General features: G+C 42.9%; 1 protein-coding gene across 3 annotated transcripts in view; it reads right to left on the bottom strand.

Moving 5' to 3' along the window:
* phf21aa (PHD finger protein 21Aa) overlaps positions 1-2740 on the bottom strand; it is a 72151-nt gene extending 69411 nt beyond the window's left edge. For 2 of the 3 annotated variants that reach the window (XM_039754740.1, XM_039754726.1), the window contains exon 1: positions 2440-2740. The gene's annotated coding sequence lies outside the window, so the exon portion shown is untranslated. Of the gene's footprint in view, positions 1-1819; positions 1914-2439 lie in introns of those variants that run through there. The other variant, XM_039754733.1, reaches the window with a different exon arrangement.
* Positions 2741-15634: the final 12894 nt, after the last annotated feature.

Genomic DNA, 15634 nt, shown 5'->3' on the forward strand with positions numbered 1-15634 from the left:
GGAGAGACATAATTAGCCGTACCACTGTATGCGACTGTAAATGGGCAATCAGTCCAGAACAGCATGAAATGCACTATGTATAAGCAAGTTTGATGAACACAGCAGTGAAGTGGTTATATACCTCCTTGTGACTGAGCTATCCATGAAATTAGCTCTATAACAAATATTTGTTGACAGCAATACTTCTGTTATTATGGCTACTTTTTTATTTATGTAAATGGTAAACTGAGCTTTCTGAACAGTTTTCACAAACATATTTAGTATGTATTTAATAAACATCAAATTAAAAAGATCTGCTGATATGCAGCTTCTTTTACCCCAAAGTGACTTTTCTAGTGATAGTTTTACAGAGCAAACAATAAAGCATTCTTTCTAGTCCACAGCTCAATGAGTTGTTCAGTCTCTGTTAAAACTGTCAGACACAGTCTACCCAATCCCACACCTGCTTCTTGGCATTTTCATTCATGGTTTACTATTTAGACATAGGTATCATTTCAAAAAAGATTCTCTCTCAAGCATTCTATAAGATGGTGCATACCATCAATCAGTGATATTTATACCCTCACAGCTGGGTGTGCAATAACATTCTTTACTGCTAAATAACAAATCGGATATTATTCTGGATGCAGCTTTGTCATATGATGAGGTTTACAGTTAGGCTGTTATTCTTTTCATAAACATAGCAAGTGTCCTAGTTTTGCTGAAACCGACCAACTTTTCTATGTTATGTCTATTTGCCTTCCATTATACACCAAGCACTTCTGCATTTGAAACACCTGCTTACAAAAAATGAGACTTATATGCTCCCTGACCAGTGACTGGAAAAATGTGTCATAGATGCCACAAGGCACCTGGTCACATCATCAAGAAATAAAAAGCATGCTTTTCTGCACTTGTGCTGCCATCTAGAGACAACTGACTACAGATGCACACAATCAGTTTACATTAGGAAAGTGTTTAATGGTTTTTCCCAATATCACATTAATTTTTGAAGTTCTTTTACATACAAGGGCACCATTCAAAGAGAAGAGAACATGAACAAAACAATTCTGAATAAGTACAAAATGAAGCAACACCCTACCATGAGATTATACACCATTATATTATAATGACCCCCACACCCCTACCCCAAGTCAGACTCTTTCACAGAAATATTGCTCTTAAGTTATGTAAAAAATGATTTTTAGAAGACAGTATAACACACAAAAGCCCAAGACATAAGTAACTGCAGCAGACCAATGGCACAACCAGAAAAATCAACAGTGATGAGCTGTAATCAAAAAAGCATTAGAATAATGTTGCCATCCCGTGGACGACGCATGCCCATAATTCTACCTCCTTTACATACAGGCACGGAAATCAGCAGATAATTAAGAAACTAAGACACTGACAATAAAACAAAAACAACTGACTCGACGGCCCATGTAAAACTTGCCTGGTGTGGGATTTAAGGTAGAGTGCCATGCATAAAACAAAAGGGTGGCAGGCCAAGAATAAAGTTAAGATTTTTAGGATGCTGCCACCTCCTGGCCTGCATCATATGATGTAAACAGTACATCATTCTTGCAATAGCATCAGAACATCCCTAGCACACTGGGAGGCACTTTACTGTCCAGTAGGATTACTGTTGACCCAACCCCATCTAACAACTGTCAGGCACTGTAGTTTGGGACACTTGTGTAGATCTCTACTATTTGCATGGGCTGTCCACCCATTCAGGTAACACACTGACCCATGCTCTAAAGGGGGCAATGACAATAACATCCCCTGTAACAAACTAGATAGCTGTACCACTTGCAAAATGTGATTTAAAACATACCTATGGTACACCTTCATCAGTGGGTCAACCGGAAACTTCTAGATGGCACGGGCACTACCATGGGATGCCCACGCGCTTGGTTGTATGCGATCGATGATAGGATGCACTTCCATGCACACGGGCCCCCTTCCCAATATCGTTTACAGCAATCAGACTGGCGTTTCAAGCAGAACATCCTGCCCTGGGAGCCCTTCATAGCGCCTTTCTCGTGCGCCTACGTGCGGCAGGTGGGCCACATCTGGCACTTGTACAAGTTGGCGAGAAAAACTGGCAGCCTCCTTGTGGCCCAACTACAGAGGCGCACAAAGCAAGTTGGTGATGAGCCGCAACGAAGTTGCGTTGGTTCGCCCTCTCCCCTCCCTCTCTCACCCACCCGGACCGCATCGCCACCTCCCGAGCCGGACCCTGCGCCGCCCGCGCTCCTCCCCCACCCCCACCCCGGCAGAGCCAAACAAGGAGACGCAGGCGCGCGGACGAACGCCGCTCAACTCCGCGCTGCCACACAAAAGTGGCCGAGCCAGGCACGACGCCTCGAAAAACCTGCAACAAAAGTTGCGCCCGTCGCGGAGTGAGCGCTGAGTCCGGGATGCGGCCGTCCCCTCGCTCTCTCGCTCACTCACCTCCTCTCCTCTCCGCTCCGTTCCGCTCCTCTCGCTCAAATTCTTACTGAAAGAAATATTTACAAACACTCCGCTCTCCAGCTGCCCCGGCCTCGCTCGCACGGATTCGCTGCACTCGGCAGGCCGCCTCGCATCCCTTCCAGGGAGGAAGGGGACTCTCCTTTCTCTTCTTTTTGTTTAATTTATTTTCTTGTAAATTGTCTTGGAAAAAAAGAGAGAAACTGAGATACAAAACAAGAACTCTTCTTCAATCTCATTCACCCTGGCCTGCGCACGCTGCCGATCACTCCGCGCAGGAAGAGGGAGCTCTAGAATAAGTGAACGGGGAGGGGGGTTGGGCTGAAACAACAAGGCCGAGCCTGCGGATCGGAACCGGAACCAGTGAAACAGCCCATTTCGGAAACTCAGGTGGCGTCTGGAGAAGTGGTGTGCGTCTTTCTGTGCCAAATGGGGCTTTCTGGGCTGTTTAGCGGAGTGCACTAGTTTGTGTGACGGTGCGGCGAATTTATTTCACTTTGCCTAAGGAACGGCGGTGCTGCGTCCCCCATTGCCTAGGGAAAAAACCCGGATGTAAACTGAGTGAAACTCATCTGTAGTGAAGTAACTCCGTGCAACTCGGTGCGCCGAGCCGAGCGTCACCGAACCGTGCCGAGCTAAGCCGCTCGCTCAGCACTTACTCGGGAATCGCAGAGGGGAAAAAAATCTTTTTATAAGTAACTAGAATCAGAGCCCCGGAAAATTGCTATTTGGCCAATACCGATTATTTAATATATAACTCAGAAATATTAGATTGACCATTAAACCAGCTATGTTAATACATTATTAAAAAGGATGAATTAAGCAGCTGGGGTGTAGTTGTTATTCCGCTTATTGTAGGTAACGCCTTTTTACATGAACAGTACCTAGGTGTCCAAGCTATTACACACACAATTCGTCCATTCGAAAGTGTTCGGTGTTTTTATCCAATTTTGTTTATGTGGTAATGTTTTAGAAACTGATTATTCATTCCTTCGTCGTTTTTCCAAAACCGCATATTTCAGTTCTAGTTTGCAATACGGGCTCACGGTAGAAAGCCAGTCCAGTCCATCACAAATCACACTCGCACGAACCACAAACGGCTTTTGTGTGTATGGTTTGCAACTCTAGCTATAAGGAGGACTAAGGATAAGGACCTGTTACAATTCCATAGTCCAATGCACGGTCTTTAATTAGCCACACAGTTATTCAAAGGCTTAGACATAGTTTGCATATTGCACAGTATTGCTTTCCTTTCTTGCAAACTTCAAATCCTTTTATCACACTTAAGCCCAGGGCTGATCAATGGACAGGACAGTCGGGTTTTGTTTCTTTCAGGCTTGTACTTGACATTGTCAGGTCACATTCTTGTTGCTCGCCTATCCTCCTGGGTCTGATTGGGTACTAAAACCGAGTGATTAAATTCATGTGAGTCTTTTTGTGCTATAAGCCAGAAACACACTTTATCGGGGACAAATGTGACGTGATTGGAGATGGCGTCAAATGATGGGAGAAGTATGTAGCTCACCCCAAAGGATTTTCACGTTCGCGGAGAGTGGACAGCACGGATTTGGGGAGCAGCCGGCTAATATGGGAAAATCGGAAAATAGGCGATGATGGTGATCATCAAGAAATTTGTGTTCAGTGGCCCGTTGTTAAGGAATTATGACGTATTTCACTGTTCAGCAATTGCCATCATCAAGTACCGTATACGTTGTCTTTCGAATGCAGCTGAATACCTTGTTTCCCGTGACCTATAGTTGTGAAGCTTGATTGCCGCCATGGCAAACACATTAAATTATTAAGACAGTAAGTAGTAAAAGCCAAATAATAGACTAGGGCTGGATTTTGATTCTATGCCCGTTTGCCTTGAGTGTGGAGGTTCTGCTTGTGATCGCATTTGATTCTGTGGGCACTGCAGTTTAGATATTTCGGGCACAGGGTGAAGATAGAGGCAGGTTAGTGCTGCTCAAAATAGACATAGTGGTTTTTCATTTCTGACGCGAATGGTTTATTTTCAATATACTTGCAATGTAATGATACATTTTTTTCTGGCTTTAGCGATACAGCGCACATCTTGTAATTAGTAAGACATTAGACAGTACGCTCCCAGCGGTTACTAGTTGCAGCATTGACCTTAGTTCGCAAACAGTTGCTGAAGTGCCAGATTTGCAAGGATTTGGTCAGAAATAAACAGCTATAGGTGTCGTTTGTATGTCCGACCCTTAAAACGGAAAGCGCCTTTGCGACTGAAAGGGGCCTTTGGAATTACAAGCACCGCATTATCCTGATTGTTGAATATGGTCAAAGACAAAGATCGCAAATGAAAATTGTACATAGTAAAGGGCGCACGATCCTTTAGTATTTCGCATCCGCTTTTTCCTTTCACAGGTCGGCAGTCAATCACGCCGGACCAAATTAGAGAAGCCAAAAGATCTAACGTGAGGATATGTTTGGATCTGGAAGAAAACGTGAGGAGTCGTCGAAAAATGCAGTCATACACGGGACGATCGCGCAAACTCCACACAGACGTTGGCCGTAACCTAGTGAAGCACGGTTGAATAGTGCAGAACCACGGTCTGCGCATGTGCAGAGATATCTCCTGTAAACACTGACATTAACTTACTGAAGCACCTATTGGGGGGAGGGGGGTAGTCAGTATATGCTTATTGGCAAATTAGTTTGGGGCTCAAGAAAAATGAGGATACTGGATAAGCATTAGAACTTTGTAAAACTGCGCACCTTTAATACCGTTGAGATAACAACAACTTGGATCGACATCTTATTTCTGGACTGTGCCAAGAAGACGATTTCAACCAACGTGATTTTAAAAACACGCGGTCGTTTTCGGAAATTAGAACAGACAAGACATATCTGTATGCCATCATTTTTAAGGAGGCGCAAACTAGGCGTATAGTTGTCTTGTACTTTACACTGCCGTGAAAACATTCAGCAATCCGTTTAAGAATTTTTTTTTATCCGTTTAAGCTGCATCAGTTGATTCGACCGCTGATTGTTATGTTAGAAGTCATAAATCACACTGCGCATTTCAGCCAGAAAAGATTAATAAATCTTCATGTGTAAATGACTCCAGGAACTGTGACGCTCTCGCGTTGGAGCGGCTATCCCGTCGACAGCCTCACATGAAGAAGGATTGCAAACCAAAGTACAGACTCGTTCTAAGTTGCCAGCAGCTTGGAATGCAAGGGAGGATGCCGCTCGTTATCTCCGCAAAAAAACCTCAGCTGGTAATTGCAGTTCTCTAAGACCCTCTGACGCTGATAAAATAATAAGTTAGGTCGTTTTATACCCTTTGTTCTGCTCTAGTAAAAGACATGGGAGGGGATGTTTGGTAATCAGCGGCTCTTAGATACTCGGTATGCATTTCAAGGTTAGCCTGGTAACATTGGACTTGGAAAAACATCAATGCTTTACTCTTTCCTAACCCATTCTGATTCTATGGTATTACCATCGCGAAAAAAATATAAACAAATGGCCTGTCATGTGCTGGAGCACAATATGGATTGAGCGGCACGATTCTGGGCTCCAACACCCGAGAGACATGCACAGAAATGAACAGCTGTGAGTAAGTGTGAAGTCAGTCCTGCGATAGACGGGCGTCCCGTCCAGGTTTGGCTCCAAGACTGTCAATGCTGAAAGAGCAAAACTCCGCTTCCTGCCACCGTAACTGAGACAAAAAGATGCCAATAATAGGCAAAATTTTAGTATTCTAGCCATCAAATACACGAAAAAAGAATCAGACCCACAAGACGTATTAGCTGATAGTTTTTTTTTTATTTCGGCAAATATGAGTTTACGTTTATTTATCAATCATTGTAATACTTTTGAATGATTTAAAGACAAATATTGTGTTATATGCCGGAGTATCCACACTATTGCTTCAAGTGCCACTGAATGAAAGTCTTGTGTTTAGCAGCTCCTCAACCAGTTGAGATCTTACATCTGTCCACTTTCTGTGCCAGCTCTTTACGACTTATTCAAGGACTTATGCATTGGGTCAGTTCAAAGCCCAGAGTATGAAAATTTGATATACATTTACGTGTTGGGGGAATCGTGGTGGAATGGCGCCCCGTACGGAATGGAGCTGCGGCTGTGAGCTCCTGCCTTCGGATGGAGATGTCTATCATCGTCTGCCATGCAGAATCAACCCGTAGACACCTACCATAGTTGTGCATTCCCAACTTCATTAAATCTGTGGGGCACTCAGCCGACGGAAAAAGGAATTTTTTCATCGCCTAACCTATTTGCCTACTTCACAACATTGTCTAGCATAATTATAGGACATAGTGCCAGCCCATTACCCGCTCACTTCACGTTTGACAGAAAATTGGATATTCACTTCTTTTTTAGGTGACAGCTACTTGCTATAGTAACACCTTGTCGATACTGTAAGTTCTGTTGACATGAAAAAATTGGAACTCGATGAATCAGCCTGACTAAAGAACATAGTTATAAAACACAAGTACTTGATGTTCTCGTTACGTGCACCGATCTTGCAAAATATGAACGCATATTTGAACAAATATATAAACATATTTTGACTTCACCCTGAAGTAGCTGGCTCACTAAAAGACTACTCTGAAGCAAGAAGATCTACATGACTTGCATTTGGTTTAGCGCAATCAGAAAACAAACAGAGCTCTCTTAAAATAATGGTTCTGTAATGGCACTTTACTGAGTTGTGTGGTTCCTCATTGATCCTTTGATTCCGCAAAAGGGCTTTTTGTATATTAAATTATTTTTTTTTGGTTTGGTTTGTTTGGGGGGAGGGGGTGAAAATGTTTCTAATATGTGAACAAACCAAAAATCTTTTATATAATAGAGTACTTAACACGGTTCTGACAGATCAAGATATCCTACAATCAACCCAAGTCGATTTAGCAGCAAGAGTCCTTTTAAATTTAGGAGTCAACTGTTATTTCACAAATCTGTTATTTGTTAGCGGTTATTTACGGACCCTGTTACAGATCTAAAAAATAATAATGATAATAATATGGTACCCTCATTGCATCGCTCAGAAGAAGCATTTTGGCACCTTCCTTGCTAAGAGACAGGGTGACCTGGTCGGAAATGGAAACCAAATCATTCTCCTGAAGCTGTCAGGTAGCGGGGTTATGCGCTGAGCCATCTTGCCGCCACTGCCCGGTTTTCACCACACCCATTTGTCCTCCAATATTCCGAAGAAGTGTGTTTTAAATTAGTTGCCAGATTTAGCTATTGTGCGCATGTGCATGAGTGTGGCCAGGCACGGATTGGCATCCCGTCCAGGGTTAGTGCCCTTCTCTGCACCCGTAGCAGCTCCCCGCCACCCTCATTTTGATAAACGGTTTAGACAGATCGATGGTGTTTAGCAATGGCAACTACAGTATACCGAACGTCAGAGCATCTCCGGTATCGCTCTGTGACAATGGCAACGTTTTCATGCTTAGCTCTTTTGTGAAACAGATAAAATATAGTTCTTTATTAAAACATTTAGTTCCTACGAAGCATGTAGTGGTGCACTCGTGTAAAAAGCATCCTCAGAGGTCCAATTCTGTAAATTCATTTTTTAATTACTGATGGGCTTCGCGCCTGCGCGTGCCCCGCGACAGACTGGCGTGCTGTGAATACTGCGTGCCCGGTGCAGCTGGGGTGTCACTTGTGGGAAGGAAAGCTGCAGTAAAAGTAATTCTGCCTTAGTTCTACCCGAGCCTTTCAACAACCCACCCCAACACACACATCCCCCGCAGTCCTGCCCTTCCTCTGGCAGATGGCTTCGCTTTCCAATTGCAGTCTTCCGCTTTCTCATCGGTTTTGTCCGCTAACGGGGTCGCCCGAGTCGAGCACAAGTGATTCATCTCGAATAATGACGACGGCGTTGGGTCCACACCTCGGCACTGAACGCCCCCCTAAGGAGATTCAGAGCCTTGCAGAGTGATATGATCGGACTCCATCACACTTGATGTATAGCTGGTTTGAAGTAATTCCGCTCTAGAGCTGCCAACAAGTGATCATGGATTCCGTAGAGCAGCAGTAAAGTGACAAAAGAATCAGCCGATCGCGGCCGGTTCAGCATAGAACAGCGGGCAGAAATCTGCGCTGCAGTGAAACAGAACAAGAACTTTAACATGGCATGGACTGATTAGACTGGCATAAAAAAAGACTAGTCGCAAAATAAATCAAAGTCATTCTCCATTTATGTCAACAGCGGAGTGTGACCTCGAATCGGAGCCTTCCAGGACAGAGCACGGTGGCCCAGAACTAGCTGCTCTCGTGTAAGGTAATCCATTATGAGGCAGCGAGACACAGCTAGAGCAAGGTGACAGTAAATCCCAGTTAATGGCCCTGATTAATTCTGTGCGGGGCAAAGTGGTAACATTGGGGGCAGGGTCACATGTGATTCGAAGCTGATCATAGGGTGCGGTGACCTCAAAACGAATAGGAGTGGCACCAAAATATAGCAGCTTAAAGAGTTTCAGAACAGGAGGGGTCAAATATTACCAACAATTCAGGCTGGCACCACATCGGAGGTGACCACAACCGAGCCAACAGAGTAATCAGACTGTAGTAAGCGGCACCGCCTCGACTAGCTGGGCTGTAGGCGGAGTTGTCGGTTCACTTGTTCAATAGCCTTGATTTTTTTACAGTCTAATGTTTTACATAGATGCCACACGAGGGCGCTGTATCACTTCTAAATGGAAATTTCACGACCCTCCCGTTGCTCGTTTTGCATCGAGGCACATTTGAGCTTTTTGTGTCATTTATTAAAGCCAATGCAAGTGTAATTTAATCTCTTTACAACAATTAAGTAAGTCTTTATTCTAACACTGTTTTCTGTATTGTTTGTGGACTGGTCATATTCTGTGCCACCTTGAGCCCATGTCTTTCATTTGATCAGGACCACAATGAGATGGAACTTATTTAGGCATCTTTAGTATCAAAGGCCCATTACAGGTGATACTCACTCAAACACATGAACACTTATTCATCTTGGTGCAGTTTAAAGTCATCGGTCATCTACCATCCTATGCCAGGACTGCAATTTCCTTCTACTGGTTCTAATGAACCACAAGGGAAAGGCTCCCATCCTTCATCACACAGGTTATTTAGGTAGTACCGTTCACCATAAGGAATCCCAAAGCTCTCGCTCTCATAGCCATTGGAGTGTCATTGGAGTGTCATTGCTTCCCAATACCTAATTTTTTTAAGCAAGATGGTAGCCTGCAGAAAAGCTGAAAAATATTGTAAAAGAGCATCAAGTTTTGGTAGTCCTCAGGTGGTGGCTGTGTAACTCCTTCACTACAGAAGGACCCCTGTGACTCATGCTCCTGTGGGTTCCCTAATGACTCATTTAGCTTATGGCACTCCCAGTGACTCAGAGGGTATATGGGCCCTAGGGTAATCACTCCTTTAGAGTTTCCTTAGGTCTTCCTTCCAAAGAAACCACTATGATTACAAAAGTCACTGAAATGGATTTATACATTCTCGCTGGGAAGTGGCCCACTCTATGTTGAAGAGCCCTTTGAGGTTCTGAAGAGGATGGTTTCTTTTAGGCAGGTTCCTTTGGCCAATGGCAGAGAGCTATCAGTTTCCCTTCCATTCACTGATCATTCCAGCAGTGTTGAGACACTCAATGGTGAAGGGACTCCCAATCACATATGCTTTCAACATGAGAAAGGAGAATCTGTGGAAACCGTTTATAAAGACAGAAGGAAACAAGATACTGATGACTTAGGCACAAGGACACTGCTCCTTTAAGATCTCCTGGTAGTGACAAGCTGTAGAAATTCTGAACGGACAACAGGATTCTCTGTGGGGAAAAAAGAGGAGCAGAGAAACACAATGGCCTGTGGGCATCAGAACCTCTCTTGCTTCACTAGGATATTGTGCAGAATGCTACTTACAAAGATGATGCAATTCCTGCACTGGAATAAATCCTGGAAGGCTGCCTGTGCCAGAGCGGTCTGTTTAGTTGTATTTCCTCCAGATGTTCTCCTCCTAAATGTTATACAGTCTGCTGCAATTGACTCCCCCACCACTCCGCCTTCCCTTGGCTGTGAGTCTTCTGAGCGAGTGACCAGTCAGTGTCGACCCAGATGGGACTCATTAAAGTATCTTCCAGTCATGGCAGACGCACTACAGTTAAGCACCTTCTCATTTCTGGTTAAATAAAAAAGCCAGACGGGATGGACACCCATACAGGAGTAGTCCTTGGTGGCTCAGATCAAAGACTCTTTATTGCCATGTCTCTTGGCAATGACTCCCCACAGAGCAGCTTTAGTATATTTTCAAAATATTCTGGGTCTAAACACTTTGAAAATTCCTAAAGTGTACAAAAAGAAGCAACGGGGGTTACAAAGTGACAGAAAACTGGAGCATTGCTTCTTTCTTTCTTTTTTTTCCTGGCTCTCAAAGGCATTGGATAATCCATTATATTATTTCTGTGTGTTTAGCTCTTACATGCCTTATCACCCAGTGACCCCACAAGAATTCTTTGTAGGCTGTACCTCTTATTCAGACTTAAGTTTTTCTTCCCTCGTTTCTGTTTCATACTTATATTTCTTCCAGGGCTGTTCTCACACTTAATATTTTCCTACAGTAAGTAACAATCATTTCTATTGTGTCCATGTAGTGTCTTGCTTTAATAATTTCTTATGCTTCTCTTCAGATGGATCCTTTATGTCTGACTGTCTCAATAGCTTCCATTCTTTTACTGAGAAGATCATTCTTTACAGGATGTCCTTTACAAACTAGCATATTTAACCACAAACATTCAGCTTCCATTTTCTTGTCCAAATTAAATACATACATGTAGTCTCAAACCAGTCCAGTCCAATTCAGTGCTACAGCCCATCCTGGTCTCATTAGGGCAGGGCCAAAACCAGTCTTGGACAGGCACATAGACACTCACAATATGGCCGGTATGGTGGCCATCCAACCTAATCTCCTATTTGTGATGTTGAGGAAAAGAATAAATACTTGCAGGAGCAGTCACACAGACATGGGGATTGTTTGAAAACTCCATACAGACCAACAAGCAGGCTTTGGATTTGAGCATAGGACTTAATCACTTAATCATTGAGGGAGCTTCGCTTACCACTCCACCACAATTATAATGATGGAGTTTAAAATTCAGAAAATTGCTATAGTGAGAATCGCCATTACTGGGATCAACAGGCTGCTGGCTACATCTTACAGGCTGTGCATTATGATCAGGTTTCACAAGCTAGTACTGTACCATTCATCTTGTCTCATATTCCCACCATGTATTTTTATGAAGTTTTCACATGTGAAGTAGTCAATGACTCCTTATCTGCTAAGAAGGTACTTAAAGATTTGATCACTGTATTGTATTGTAGAGAGATGTTTGGATAAAAAAAGCTGACATCTAACAAATCACTGGGACCAGATAACATTTACAGTATACTAGAGGTCTTAAAAGGGTTAATGAGCACAATGGAAAGCCCTTGAGGCATATTTTCAGAGATCACTGCATACTGGGAAAATTAGTAAGGACTGGAAGTTAGGAAATGTTATTTGTTAGATAAAAAAGTTAATCAGGCTGATCTGCAGGCCAGTAAGCTTAGCTTGCAGCATGCACCAATTAATGGAAGCAATTATAAAAAGATCTAGCATCACGTGGTAAGAACAGTATTAGTGACAGTCACCAATGGTTTAGACGGGGAGATCTTGTTTCACTAATGTGCAGGAAGTCAATGTGGAAGAAACAACAGTAAATGGTCATGGTTTTATTTATCTTGATTCTCCAAAGGCTTTTGATAAGGTACCACATGAAAAGCTAGTGATCAAACTAAAAGAAGTGGGAATTCAAGGTGCAGTATGTCGATGGGTGAAAAACTGGTTTAAACACCGGAAGCAAAGGTTTATGGCATTAGGAATATTTTCAAAATTAGTCATGTTAACAGTGGTGAGTGATCTTGATTAGAATGTAAACAGCAAGATGTTCAAGTCTACAGATGATACCAAACTATATGGAAGGGCAGATAATGTGGAATCTGTTGAATCATTGCAGAAGGATTTGGACAGCATCCAGACATGGGTAGATTTGTGGTGGATGAAATGTAAGTAAATATAAAGTATTACATGTAGGAAGTAAAAGGGTTAAATTTGAATATACAATGGGTATTATGTGAGTTGAAAGTGCACTTTATGAGAAAGGCTTAGGAGTCATATTGTGCTCAACACCATCAACATCTACACAGTGTTCAGAAGCCATTAAGAAGGCTAACAGAATGTTAGGTTACATTGCACGATGTGTCTGGTACAAGTCAAGGAAGAACATCTGTAAGCTATATATACTACTATATTTGAGCATGAAAATATGAACATGCCAATAAAAAAATCTGATTTATAACACCTGCTATACACACATTTCTACACAATTTACTGTGAAAAATTCACAAACACCTAGTAAATCTGCATATGTGAGTGTGCCATGAATGCTACACTGAAACATCCATATATGGAGTATGCTAAACAACCTCATACTTCACATAGGCTATCACAATGCTGCAGAACTTCATTGGCTGGTAGAGCAGCCTTCTTCCTGATGTGTTGAGACACCAACAACTGCATTCAAGAATATCTGGGAGCACAAGATCATGCTTGGCTGATGATCAGGTTTCACAAGCTTGGCATTGTAGCACTTCTCTTCTGCATTTGGGAGGTAGAGGAAAGATGTAAGGTGCCAGCATGAGAGCGAGTAGCCACTATCAGCTGGCACATACAGTATATTGCTAAAAGTATTGGGACTCCTGCCTTTATACACACATGAACTTTAATGACATCCCATTCTTAATACATAGGCTCTTCTGGGAAGGCTTTCCACAAGGATTAGGAGTGTGTTTATGTAAATTTTTTACCATTCTTCCAGGAGAGCTTTTGTGAGGTCAGGCACTGATGTTGGACGAGAAGGCCTGGCTAACTCACAGTCTCCACTCTAATTCATCCCAAAGGTGTTCTATCGGGTTGAGGTCAGGGCTCTGTGCAGGCCAGTCAAGTTCCTCCACACCAAACTTGCTCATCCATTTCTTTATAGACTTTGCTTTGTGCACTTGTGCGCAGTCATGTTAGAACAGGAAGGGGCCATCTCAAAACAGTTCCCACAAAGTTGGGAGCATGAAATTGCCCAAAATATCTTTGCATGTTGAAGCATTAAGGGTTCCTTTCACTGGAACTAAGGGGCCAAGCCCAACCCATGAAAAACAATCCCACACCATAATCCCCTCTCCACCAATCTTTACACTTGGCACAATGCAGTCAGGCAAGTACCGTTCTCCTGGCAACTGCACAAACCCAGAGTTGTCCATCAGATTTCCAGACAGAGAAGCGTGATTCATCACTCCGGAGGACACGTCTCCACTGCTCTAGAGTCCAGAGTCAATGTGCTTTACATCACTGCATCTGACGCTTTGCGTTGCACTTGGTGATGTAAGGCTTAGATGCAGCTGCTCAGCCATGGAAACCCATTCCATGAAGCTCTCTATGCACTGTTCTTGAGCTTTTGGAGGTCTAGCTATTGACTCTGCAGAAAATTGGCGACTTCTGCACACTGTGCGCCTCAGCATGCGCTGTCCACTCTCTGTGATTTTACATGGCCTACCACTTCGTGGCTGAGTTGCTGTTGTTCCCAATTACTTCCATTTTGTTATAATACCACTAACAGTTGACCACAGAATATTTAGTGGCGAGGAAATTTCACGAATGGACTTATTGCACAGGTGGCATCCTATTATGGTACCACACTTGAATTCACTGAGCTCCCAAGAGCAACCCATTGTTTCACAAATGTTTGTAGCAGCAGTCTGCATGCCTAGGTGCTTGATGTTATACACCTGTGGCCATGGAAGTGATTGGAACACCTGAATTCAATGATTTGGAGGGGTGTCCTAACACTTTTGGCAATATACAGTAGTGCATAACGTCCAATTGCTGTTATAATGAATAGTACTGACCATATGAAACACCAAGGGTTCAGTGAGTTACCTTACCAACAAGATATTCACCACATACAGAACCATCGCATCTGTCAAAGCTACTTTGACACAAAATAATGAATCACGAGCTGACCCAGTCCTTGGAGACATGATGTTTGTCAACCACATCTTGACATCACTGATGACGTCTGTATTATTGGAATGTAACTGTTTTACTGTTTATGATTAACAAAAGCAGCCTCATTCTTGCTAGGTGCCCTTATTGCAATATGAGTGCATTAAAGTGTTCTGATTATATTAGGAGAACCGGACACTGCTGCAACATGCCTTTTAATGTTGGGAAAAACATGTTGGGTTTTATGTATGCAAACCCATAACACATGAAAACTGTATAGAGTGCCTCGCCAGTGGGCTAATGGCTTCCAACACAGCTGGGATGATGATGTGAAGCTTGGCTGAGATTTTCCTGACCTGTTGGCCAGTTTGTGAATATAAACTGCCAAAAAAACAAAAAATAATTATACAGCATTGGCCCTCATAAAGGGGAATTAAAATACAGTTTGTACATCATATTCATTGTTTTTGTGGTGTAATATATTTGTCATATCAGCACATATTATAATAACAGGTTGGTGATATGAATTATGATGCATTCAAGTCAGCATTCATCTGATTCAGCTGCATTTCCCTACTCGATCAACAGTGTTGTCATGTGTGGACAGTGAACACAATGAACTACCACACTTCGTAAACCATACTCGACCCATTCCATCTAAAAACAACAGTGACTTCCAGTCTTATGTCACCTAAAGGCCGCAACCTCTGACCCATTTTGGATCAAGACCCATAGTCTAAGAAACTGCGATCTAGAGCAATGTCACAGGGAAGCTAGAGCAAGGCAGGAACAATCTTTGGACTTGGTGCCAATTTATTTCATGATTAAGCACACACACACACAGTTGAGCCAGTTTAGCATCTCCAAGCCATCTAACCTGCATATGGATGAAACCCATGTCAGCTCCATGTAGGAAGCAACCCGGTCTCCTTGTTGGGAGGTAGCAGCACTACCACTGCACCAACCCCAAGTGTTACATTAAAATGCATTTGTTAACAATAACATTAGGCAACTAGTCAAGGGTAGATTTCACACTAACCTTAAACTTTTTTTTCACAGACGAACCATAGAAATAAGAAATAAACTACCAAGTAGATTGACAGAGAGC

This window comes from Polypterus senegalus, chromosome 1, assembly GCF_016835505.1.
Source record: "Polypterus senegalus isolate Bchr_013 chromosome 1, ASM1683550v1, whole genome shotgun sequence".
NCBI classification, from domain to species: domain Eukaryota; kingdom Metazoa; phylum Chordata; class Cladistia; order Polypteriformes; family Polypteridae; genus Polypterus; species Polypterus senegalus.